Consider the following 12,974-nt stretch of genomic DNA (forward strand, 5'->3'; position numbering starts at 1 on the left):
TCACTTACCGTTTTGCATTTTCCATGTTGTTCTGAACTCTCCTTTCACTCGCTTTCTGGAAAGATGAATGTCTACTTGTTATGTAAGGAAAAGGAAAAGAAAAGTTTCCTGTCTAATAAATTGTCATTTTTCTATCTGTAAGTGGCTAATAATGATAATAGTAATAATGATAATAATAAGATCTGATTAGACACAAAGCTAACAAAAAAGTAAACATTATTATGACACTATAACGACGTAAACAAACAAAAACAGAAGTTAACGCAACGGAGATGAAGTACATTTTTGGTTGGTGCGTTCCACGGATTTCATACGTGTTGTAAAAATAAGTATCGCATAAGTTTACGTGATTTTATCTACATGTTAAAACGATAGAGCGGAATACCGATGGTTATTGGCTATAGTGCATAGATGTGTTTCACCGAATTGATATAGATCTGGTGAAAGAATATGTATTCAGAAACCGATCATGTACGAGATGCGTTCAATAAGTAATGCGACACTTTTTCTTGTCCGTTTTTGGTTACAAAGATCTCAAGTATTTCCAGCAACTCGCGTCAGATGGCAGTACTACACTGAAGAGCCGAAGAAACTGGTAAACATGCCTAATATCGTGTAGGGCCCCCAGCGAGCACACTCAAGTTCCGCAGCACGACGTGGCATGGACACGACTGATGTCTGAAGTAGCGCTGGAGGGATTTGACACCGTGAATCCTGTAGGGCTGTCCATAAATCCGTTAGAGTACGAGGGGGTGGAAATCTCCTCTGAACAGCACGTTGCAAGGCACCCTATATATGCTGAATAATGTTCATGTCCGGAGAGTTTGGTGGCCATCGACAGTGTTTAAACTCAGAAGAGTATTACTGGAGCGAGCATGTAGAAATTTTGGACGTGTTGTGTGTCGCATTGTCCTGCTGGAATTTTCCAAGTCCGTCAGAATGCACAACGGACATGAGCGGATGCAGATGATCAGAGAGGTTGATTACGTACGTGTCACTTGTCAGAGTCGTATCTAGACGTATCAGAGGTCCCATTTCACTCCAACTGCACAAGCCCCACACCATTACAGAGCGTCCACTAGCTTGAACAGTCCCCTGCTGACATGCGAGGTCCATGGATTCATGACGTTGTCTCCATACCCGCACACGTTCGTCCGCTTGATACAATTCGAAACGAGACTCGTCCAGCCATCAACAGTCCAATGTCGCCCTTGACAGGTCCAGGCGAGGCGTAAAGCTTTGTGTCGTGGAGTTATCAAGGGTATGCGAGTGGGCCTTCGGCACCAGAAGCCCTTATAAATTGCGTGTCGTTGAATGATTCGCACGTTGATACTTGTTGATGGCCCATCATTGAAACCTCCGCAGTTTGCGGAAGGGTAGTACTTCCGGCACGTTGAACAACTCTCTTCAGTCGTTGTTGGTCCCGTTCTTGCAGGATCATTTTCCGGCAGCTAAGATGTCGGAGATTTGATGTTATACCCGATTCCTGATATTCACGGTACACTCGTGAAATAGTCGTACGGGAAAATCCCCACTTCATCGCTATCTCAGAGATGCTGTGTCCCGCCGGTCGCTGTGGTCGAGTGGTTCTAGGCGATCAGTCCGGCACCACGTGGCTGCTACGGTTGCAGGTTCGAATCCTGACTCGGGAATGGATGTGTCTGATGTCCTTAGGTTAGTTAGGTTTAAGTAGTTCTAAGTCTAGGCGACTGATGACCTCAGATGTTAAGTCCCTTAGTGAGACGTTAACTTTTCCAGGCGAATTGAATGTTCAAATAACTTACGGGTTTGCTGCCCGGTGACGTCGTCGACCACCGCCGATATTTCGACAGGAGCACACCCTGCCATTCTCAAGCCACAAATGCAAGGAGGAAGCAATGAGCAAGGGAATTTAATACCTCGGTTCACAGAGGAGAAACAAGAAGGTACCACACACAGAACAAGTGTCAACACAAACAAAGATAACCAACATCAGAAACATCGACAGTGACTATTAATCAACAGGAGAGGTAGCACTAACTCTGTCCCTCTGTTGTTTGATGAGAGACAGAGCCGGATTCCAAGCAACATTTAAAGAAAATCCACAATCTCTGTTTATAAGGTTGCTTGATAGTTTGATTTCAATAGCTTCCTTAATAACACTATCCCAATAGCTGGACGAGCAAGCCAGAATCTTCGTGTTGTTGTATTCCAGAGGATGACCGGTGTCAAGGAAATTTTCTGCAATAGTAGATTTGCTCGGCTGTTGTAAGCGTGTGTGACGCTTATGTTCATTACACCGGTCTTCCACAGTCCTGATTTTCTGACCAATATATGACTTGCCACAGCTGCAAGGAATACGATAGACACAATCCTTACGCAAACCAAGATCATCTTTTACGAACTTCAACAGGGCCTTAATCTTAGAAGGTGGTCGAAAAACACATTTCACATGATATTTCCACAAAATACGGCCAATCCTGTTGGAAATGCTTCCTGCGTCTCACCGGTTGCACAGAAGGCTGATAGCGCAACGCACGTTTGATCTGCCTCTCATTATAACCATTCTGACGAAAGGTGATAGCTCAGCTGCCAAACTTTCAGGGTCTGAGATAAAGTGGGCCCTGTAAACGAGATACGAAGTACTCCTTCACGCTGAGCTGGATGGTGACAACTATCACCTCGCAGATACAAGTCAGTGTGAGTAGGTTTCCTATTAACAGAATGTCCCAACGTACCATCACTCTTCCTTCGGACCAACACATCAAGAAAGGGAAGGCATCCATTCTTTTCCACCTCCATAGTGAATTGAATATTCGGGTGGATTGAATCAAGAGTTCCAAAAACCGGTTTAAATTCTCACTACCATGGGGCAAAACAACAACAGTATCGTCTACATATCTGAACAAACACGCAGGTTTCATGGTCGCTGACTCCAATACACGTTCCTCAAAGTCCTCCATAAACAAATTGGCCACAATTTCGGTGCTGTTTATGCCAATTTCTGGTTTATATTTTGCCGTTTTCGGTAGTTTTTAGCCAAATTCAGCGTTATTTCGTTACAAATTCGGTGTAATTTTTGCAGTTTCGGTGTCATTTTTTGTCAATTTTGGTGTTAGTTTTTGCTAAATTTTCTTTTCCCATATTTGTTGTTTTTTGCCAGGTTCGGTGATACATTTTTGCCTGATCTAGTGATGCTATTTTGACCATATTCGTTGTTTTCCTAATTGCCCAATTCGGTGCTTTTAGTCAATTTCGAAGTAATTTTTTCTTCTACTTTTGGCGTTATTTTCTCCAATAGGATATTTTTTCCAGTTTCGGCGTATTTAACATATTTGGGTGCTGTCTTTGACGTCATATCTTAGTTATGTGGGAATTGTATTGACGTTTTAACATTGTGCGCCATCTTCATACTTCAGTAAATAAGAAGTCAAGAATAAATTACAACATTTAATAACTACCTGTTACGAACATTACTAAGCCACCGTTCTCAGATTTATAACACCTTTTACACGAAAAAATGACAAATATCGTGATGTTTCGTAAAAATTGCCTAATTTGCAATATTTTGCTAAAAATAGATATTTTTTGTGTTATCGTTGGCGAAATTTTCCTGTCCCTAGCTGTCGACTATCCTGGCATTAAGTACCAAATAAATTTGACAAATTTAATGCCATTCTTGAGAATGAGCGAGCCACTGATCACAAAGCATGAAACAAGTATGAATCACCTGTTTACAGATTTGTGACGTTTCCGCAACATTAGAAAAGATACTAAAATTCTCTGCTTTTATGTGAAAAGATCTCAGTTTTTTCCGAATTTCGACATGTCTTCAAGCTATATTTTTGTGTCCTGTTGATTACACTCGGCCGGCCGGTGTGGCCAAGCGGTTAAAGGCGCTACAGTCTGGAACCGCGTGACCGCTACGGTCGCAGGCTCGAATCCTGCCTCGGGCATGGATGTGTGTGATGTCCTTAGGTTAGTTAGGTTTAAGTAGTTCTAAGTTCTAGGGGACTGATGACCTTAGAAGTTAAGTCCCATAGTGCTCAGAGCCATTTGAACCATTTTTTTTATTACACTCGAAGAAGGAAGCGGACGTTCAGATGGCATTCAAGGATTAGATATTTTGGCGAGACTAGGTACGTAACTGTCTCCTTTGTCGGGAAGAATTAGTCTCCAACGCTGCTGTGTTTTGGAATTCCGAGCGAGATGAATACTGACAAACCAGGCATTGACAGCAGAATCCTCTCCTCTCAGCGCTGAATCAGCTCTGCACATTTATCCAAAAATACAAGCGTACAAACATACAGGAATGCTGTCAAAGTATAAAGGTGAGTGGAGCGCGTTGTGGGGAAGGGGAAGGGGGGGGAGAGAAATTGGGGGAGAGGGTGGGGACGGAGCGAATGCGCCAGAGGCAGGCGTGCGGGCTGCGTGTTGCGCGCTCCCGCACCGCCTTTTTCCGAAACGAGGGAGATAAAACGTGGCGGCGAGCGCCGGGCCAGTGCATAAAGCTTCCGCTGGTGAATGTTTAACGGCGCGGCTTCCGCTCTAACGTCCCTACTGACAGCCACCGCTCGCGGCCCCGCTCCGCTCAAAGTAGCCGTCCGCGTGCTGCGGTGGCCGCGCCCGCCGTTCGCCACCGCATCGACGTTGTCAAACAGACGTGGTAGTAGTGCTCTCCCATGATGCCGTGCTAACGTCCTGCGCACGCGTGGTGATGTCGCTCTCAATGAGCCATTCAGCGGCACTATAGCAAAGAAGACGGGCTGGAAGTCAGGGCCCTGTCTATGTCAAGGTCGCTCGAGATGGAGTTCTGGCTGCGTTGGGTAACGACGGCAGGGAACGACCGTGATCAAATTGTGTTCAACCATACCGGCATTCGCCTCGAGAGAATTAGAAAAGCCTTGGAACAAAATCAGAATTTCCAGAGTGAAACTCGGTGTTGTGCTAATGTGGAAACAAGGAAACGCTGTCACAGAGGAGCAATGTTTCTGATCAGTGTTTCAGCCATGAAAGTAACAGGACAGTTTGCACTGTTGCTATATCCCACCCCTCTTTCTCTGTCCTCCTCCTCCTCCTCCTCCTCCTTCTCATCATCATCCATCTCCTTCCCCCTTCCGCTGACCACTTCGTTCTTGGCCAAATGGGAGATGGCGAGAAATTAAGAAAAATGGTTCCTATGCTCTAGAAAGCTTATGTGGCTTGCGTGGTTGCTGGATTTGTTCAAGATGGCAGTCACTTTAGCTGTGGCTACATTATGGTTAATTACCTAATTATTTTAATTTATGAATTGTCACACTCTATCTATAATCTGTGAACCAGAAATGGGTGGAAAGGATCCTCCTCCCCCCCCCCCCCCAATAAAAAAAAGTTTTTCCATTTATTTCGCTAAATGAGCCCCATTTCGCTACTCATGTTCTACACTTATCGTCCTATAAATGTTGCGATAATCTTCAAGGGGTTGCAGACGGTATCTTGACGAAGATATCGAGGATAGGAACCCATGTCCAGAAACGTCACCCTACGAAGCTACAGAGCATCAAAGCTATAGGCACTGGCGCCTGCCTCTAGGCCACTCTTTTGGCACCAAATGTGACTTTGTATGCTGACGGACCATTTGTGGAATGTCTCAAAACATTGTTTGTTATTCATTCAAATGGTTCAAATGGTTCAAATGGCTCTGAGCACTATGGGACTCAACTGCTGTGGTCATAAGTCCCCTAGAACTTAGAACTACTTAAACCTAACTAACCTAAGGTCATCACTCACATCCATGCCCGAGGCAGGATTCGAACCTGCGACCGTAGCGGTTGTGCGGTTCCAGACTGTAGCGCCTTTAACCGCTCGGCCACTCTGGCCGGCTGTTATTCATTGATGAAAACTAGTTACTATGATCGCCAGTGGTGGAGTTGGGGCTAGCTGCTCCATAGAAAAGCCTTTTCTTCTATGAATATAATGCTCTGTTGCCTTGGTGGGTAACAGCTCCGCACAAATGTTTCGATCCACGGTTTATTTTTCTCCTGGAATCGTTCAAATTCTCCAACGTTTTGCGGTATACGGGAGAAAATTAGACTGCAGATGGAAATCTTTGGCCGAAACTGTCACCCACCAAGGCAACAGAGCCTTGCATTGAAAGGAGAGAAGGCTTGTCTACGCAGCATCCACTAGCGATCGTGGCAGTCAGTCACAATCACTGAGTAAAAAGCGACGTAGAGGGACGCTCCTCCTGCGATCCGTCAGCATGCAAAGTCACGTTTGCTGCCGAGGTGGCAGTCTAGTGGCAGACGCTGGTGCCTGTAACTTCAGCGCTCTGTAGTGTTGTTGGATGACTTTTACTGACACGTCTCTGTATGTCCACCTTTTTAGAGATGGTTGCGGGACTCGTCTGTTCGATACAAGATGTCAAATTAAACACCTTTCAGCTGTCCAGTTTCCTAACTTATTTTATTTGGCTACCAGTTTCAGCGTTTTATTATGCTGTCTTCAGGCCCCTGACCGATTTGTAAGAATATTCTACCTCGATTGTGACCAAAACAGGAGCCAGCAATACTGGTATTAGTAGATCTTTGCTGTAGCGATCACTTCAGCCATCATCAGTCGACTGTTCTGGCACGGGCTCCTATATTCGATTTGTTCCTTAAGACATCTTCTACTACCCTACGAAGTTTGCCATAGCATTCCTGGGACACCCTGTATACACACCTAACATGTGTCTCTCAATCTGTTGAAACATTTATGTTCAGCAGAACTATATTGATTTCTTTTTACGTTCACATGTAGATTGTCTGCCTTGAGTGGGGCCTTTATCACTATTATAACTTATCACCAAATTGGTATAATTTATAGCTGAGGATGAAAAATGGAGGGAAATTCAAAAATACAGCTCTCATGGACCCAGTATAAAAACGATTGGAATCCCGTTACCACACAGCCCACACATAAATCCTAAATAACGTATCAAGTACACTCATGCCACGGAACTGTTACGCACTGCGCAGATGTAGAAACAGTAGCCTTCTATTTACGAATGCACGGTCTCGCAGCTATATGAATTAACTAAACCCTCTCAGACTTCCAGTCGCGAAATATGGTTTAAATCCACGAGCTTCCGACTGAGCTCTCCTCGGTCATTGTAAGGCGCTAGAAGCCTGAGAAGATTTTATTAATAGCCTGTTACGCCTTAGCCGGCCGCGGTGGTCTCGCGGTTCTAGGCGCTCAGTCCGGAGGCGCGCAACTGCTACGGTCGCAGGTTCGAATCCTGCCTCGGGCATGTATGTTTGTGATGTCTTTAGGTTAGTTAGGTTTAAGTAGTTCTACGTTCTAGGGGACTGATGACCACAGATGTTAAGTCCCATAGTGCTCAGAGCCATTTGAACCATTTTTTTGTTACGCCTTACAATCAGACATCATGCAGCAGCTTTCTATTTGCATCACAACATAGCCAGCAAATGGTTCAAATGGCTCTGAGCACTATGGGACTTAACAGCTGTGGTCATCAGTCCCCTAGAACTTAGAACTACTTAAACCTAACTAACCTAAGGACATCACACACATCAATGCCCGAGGCAGGATTCGAACCTGCGACCGTAGCAGTCGCGCGGTTCCGGACTGCGTGCCTAGAACCGCGAGACCACCGCGGCCGGCCATAGCCAGCAGCTGCACTCACGTTGAAAAGTATCTGTTTAACATTACAAGATTTCATGGGTGATTTATTTGACAATTGGGGACTGTTAATTTAACATTCAGCAATTACGTTGCACAGTGCCTCAAAATTGGTAGCTGGCCGTTGTGACAACTGGTCTAATCATCTTTTGATTTTCTTTGGAAGGAGCCACCGGCTGTCATGTCATTTGCACATTCTATCGCGTTAATATAGGTTCGCTGTAACGTCGTTGAGTGTGTTAGCGAAGGGGTGAGTTGATTTTCGTCGTAAATCTCCGGCAGAGGGCTCATTTTCCTTCTCCAGGAACTTGCTCTCTGTTAGTTCCTGCCGGTTGCGGCTCTACGCGCTTCCGTCCGGAATAGCGCTGCTGCTACGGTCGCAGGTTCGAATCTTGCCTCGGGCATGGATGTGTGTGATGTCCTTAGGTTGGTTAGGTTTAAGTAGTTCAAAGTTCTAGGGGACTGATGACCTCAGATGTTAAGTCTCATAGTGCTTAGAACCATTTGAACCAAATTGGTCGGAGCCTTACCTGCCAGAGTTGCGAGCGGTTGGCAGACGTCGTCCTGTCGCCTGGAGGCAGCGCGCTTGCCGTGGCTTACACCATCTCGCGAGACCCCAGTCCCTATAGCAGCAGATACCCCACTACTCTGCAGACACGCTACGTTGTGGAAGTAGGCCGAGCCATGGGTGGAGTTCAGTGAGATGCCGACGTATTACTTGCATCTGTGGCCGCACAAACCTAACCCGAGCACCATCACCTGCTGCATGTCAGAGGGAACGATGTATGACTGTGCAAGTATAGCTGTATGCAGTGGGGAGGAAGAAGTGAGGAATTACAGCGCTTTTGCAGAGCAGCTTCTAGCCGTTCACTATCCACCAGTGGGCGTAAACACCACCTGGAAGACTCTGCGTCCGCCGGTGCTCAAGTCATTTACAGAATACCATCTACAGTGATAAAAGTTATTTCCTTGTGAGGGGAGAACTGTGCCAGACATTTGACGTCCTTCAGTCTCCCCACCCACTGATGTTTATTTATCGGTACGTCAAACAACTTCATCCAGTCCACCCAATCAGCTTACGTCCAGAATAATATAGAAAGGGCGCATATGAGATGTTTGAGAAAAGTAGTGACACTGGCAACACTGTGAGCGATCTGGCAAAGTTGTGTTGTGTGGATCGGTATGTTCTTCTATTCCAGATGTGCAGTCAAATTTTCAGCTCGCTACAGCCATCGTGTGATTTTTCAGAGCGCCATCAATGAAGTGTACAGCGGAATTTAGAGCAACATTATGCCATCAAGTTTTGTTTTAAACTTTACGAATCCAGGAGTGTGAGCTTGAAACAAGCCTGTAGGGATCATTGCTTATCAACAGCACAAGTTTTTCGCTGGCACACGTCATTTTTAGAAGGTCGAGAACAGGCTCAAAATGAATCTCTCTCAGGGAGAGCCTCAGCTTCAAAAACCGACGAATCGTCGAACGTGTGCGTGATCTTCAGAGATTTTCCTGCAGGAAAAACTGCCAATCAAGTTCTTCACAAAGATGACCTTCAGAGGCTCAGAAAAAGGATAAATAGAGTGAGACCGCACATTGCAGACTAGTGGATGCTACATATGACAACGCCTTATATCACACGGCCACTTCCATCATGCCATTTTTGACCTCAAAAGACATTCCTGTTGTTCTACAGCTCACTTGTCACCTGATCTGAATCGTTGGGACTTTTTATTTTTCCGAAGTTGAAGAATGTCTTAAAAGGACGTCATTTTGGGACTCTGGAGAACATTCAAAAGAATGTGACTGACTCTGCCACTTAGCTGCCGAAGTGAACAACATTGAAGAGAACAGTGTCGTTGTCAGAAAAAAAAAAATGAAAATTTTAATGCATGAAAAATCAGTCTCATTACTTTACTAACACGCCTTGTATTTCATTCCCACGAGATGGCATCACACTGTAGGAAAAAGTCAAAGATTATACAGAAATATTTAACTATGTGGTACACGCGTCTTTTTGGACGACTATAACTTAGGGTCTACCAATATCAAATGTTGGCCTTAATTTGAGGAAGAAATTTCTGAGAGTACGTCTAGAGTACAGCACTATATGGTAGTGTGACGTGGACTGTGGGAAAACCGGAACAGAAGAGAGTCGAAGCATTTGAGATGTGATGCTACAGACGAATGTTGAAAATTAAGTGGACTGATAAGGTAAGGAATGAGGAGGTTCTGCGCAGAATCGGAGAGGAAAGAATATGTGGAAAACACTGATAAGGAGAAGAGACAGGATGATAGGACATCTGTTAAGACATGAGGGAATGACATTTGTTGTACTAGAGGGAGCTGTAGAGGGCAAAAATTGTAGAGGAAGACAGCGATTGGAATACATCCAGCAAATAATTGAGGACGTAGGTTGCAAGTGCTACTCTGAGATGAGGTTAGCACAGGAGAGGAATTCATTGCGGGCCGCATCAAAGCAGTCAGAAAACTGATGAACAAAAAAAAGAACTTAAGGTTTGTGACTGTGTATCACGCTCCGGAATCAGGGCTTGTATTGTAAGCCGTAGATAACAATTTAGTGATGATGAAAAGTAGCATGAAGTTTGAGAGAGTAGTACCGAAGAATCAGTGTGAGAGGAAATGGTATACTCAAGTGCTGAGGAATGATGAAACGTGTTTGAAGTTCGCCAGCGTTGTGGATACTGTGATAAGCAATGTCAGAGTAGGCAGTTAGTTGAAGCGGAGTGGACAGCTCTAAAAAGAGTATTCACAGATGCTGGAAACACAAACTTAGGTACTAGGAAATTAACTGAGGCGAATTTTAGGTTAACATAAGAAATACTTCAGCTGGTGACGAAAGGAGGAAGTATAAAATTGTTCTGAGAAAGAAAGAAATATAGTAACATAAATTCCTTAGAAATGAAATAAATAGAAAGCACAAGGCAGTCAAATTGAAATAACTGCAGAAAGAATCTGAAGAAACTGGAAAAGAAATGATCGTCGAAAGGATAGTCTCAGCATCTAGAAAAGTCGAAACGACGTACGGTGAAATCAAAATCAAGGACGGCAATATTAGTGAATGCAACGGTAATTCTATTGTTAAAGGTAGATGGGAGAGCTCGTAGGTTGAAAGTGCACATTGAAAGAAGAAGGATTATATGAGGGGCGAAGACTAGCCTAACGACGTGATAGAAGAACAAATTTATGTTGATATGGAAGGCATATGGAATCCAGTGTTAGTGTTAAAACAACTTTAAAAGATTTAAAATTAAATAAAACAGAAGGGATAGGTGACATTTCACTGGAATTTCTAAAATCGTTGGGAGAAAACTACTATTCGTGTCGGTGTATAGGATATGTGAGATTGGCAATGTACCAACAGACTTTCGGAGAAACATCATCCCCACAATTACGAAGGTATCCAGAACGGATATGTGACCGGAACTATCGCACTAGCAGCTTAACAGCTCATGCATCGATAGTGTTGACAAGAACAATAGGTAGAAGATTGGAAAAAACTGAAGACGTGTTAGGTGACGATCAGTTTCAAATTTGGAAAGACAAAACCATTAGAGAGGCAGTCTGACGTTGACTTTGATAACGGCAGCATGAGTGAAGAAAAACCAAGACGCGTTCTTAGGATTTGACGAACCGGAACAATAATTTGCTTATTTGAATTGGCGCAGGTCTAAATGGATAATGGTTAATTTCACCATGTTCGTGCGGTTTTATAGGTGTGCAAAGACACAAAAATATTTAAAAATAGAAGTGTAATATTTATTTAAACATTTTCCTGTATAACAAGAATTAAGTGGTAGCAGGAAAAGGCGGTTTTATTTACGAGACAGGTATTTTCCTGTATTCCTCGACCAGTCCTGCTCATGGAAACAATGTTTAATTATCATTTATAAAAAGTGCGTAATGAAGGGTTAATATCAAAATTGGAAGTATACGAAGTTAAGGAATTCTGCTAACTTGGAAACAAAATAACCTATGATGGATGGACGAAGCAGTGACCTCATAGAAAGTTGATTATCACAGGCAAAGAGGATATTCCTGGCCAATACAAATATGCTGGTGTCAAATATGGGCCTTAATTTGAGGAAGAAATTTCTAGGGGTGTACGTTGGCAGTATTGCAACTTGGGGAGGGGTACTTACAGGAAAGTTCAAAGACGGGCAGCTCGTTTTCTATTATCACAAAATACTAGAGAGAGTACCACGGATATGATGCGCTACTTTTACCACATAGACAGACATACATTTTACAATAAACAAAATAATTTATACGTAAGGAAAAATTATACCCTTCTTTCGGTCAACCATTTCCAGTTGAAGGTTTGAGTGAGTGTAGTGTACACCAACGACGGGCATGTAGACTTGCTGCTCACCTATGGAGAATAATTGCCATAATGTTTTATTATTTACAATACGTGCAAAAGTAGTACAGTACTGTTGTACTTTCAAGCGATATATTGTGTACAGTAAAGGTAATCCTTGTGTACAGTTGAGTCAAAGTCAGTTTTGTATTCCGTTTTTAATACTGTCATGTTGTCGTGAATGATACACTTCTCAACAGGCTTTTAGGAGGGGAAGTGGATTAACGAATAAATAGAGAGTTATTTTAAAAGAAAGAAAAAAACACGTACTGCGGTTCATACAAGGTTCATCACGCTAATTATTATATCCCACGTAGCTAAACAACATGTGCCTGATGGGCAAAATATTATTCGCGATGGCCAGGGTAAATGGGTGGACAGTTGAGGAAAGAGTGTGACTGATGGAGTTGGGATACAGGCCTTTCAAAGAATAGCCTGCTGATTTCCTGTACAGTGCTACGTTAGGTACCAATTTGTACTCGAAAACCGATGAGGAGGTTACACAAGTTGCCACAAGCGTTACATAAACTTACAGTAAAACATCAGTGGCAATGAAATTGAGAGTCAGGCCTGGAATTTACTCATATAGCTAATGGTTAAGTTGATTGCTAGCGACAAGCAACAAATTTGAATTCGAGGACCGATCTGGCATAGGTTTTCATTTTCACTACACATTTAATAAGTTAAGTTTCACAGTTTGTAATACTACACTGAAGTGCATATTTTGCAATTATATCCTCCCTACGGTTTTCGAAAAATTCAAGTTACACGTTCAGTAGACAAAGACGTAATGTAATAAAAAATTCATTAATATAGAAGGCACAGAGCTAAATATAAACTGCTGTGATACGCTAATGATTTGGTATAATTTTTTCCACCAGTTCGACAAGTAAAAGGGTGTGCTGAAAATTAGTGCTTCCGAATTATTTCAATAAATGATCATCCTGACGACGAAGAC

This window comes from Schistocerca serialis, chromosome 2 (assembly GCF_023864345.2).
Source record: "Schistocerca serialis cubense isolate TAMUIC-IGC-003099 chromosome 2, iqSchSeri2.2, whole genome shotgun sequence".
Lineage (NCBI taxonomy): Eukaryota > Metazoa > Arthropoda > Insecta > Orthoptera > Acrididae > Schistocerca > Schistocerca serialis.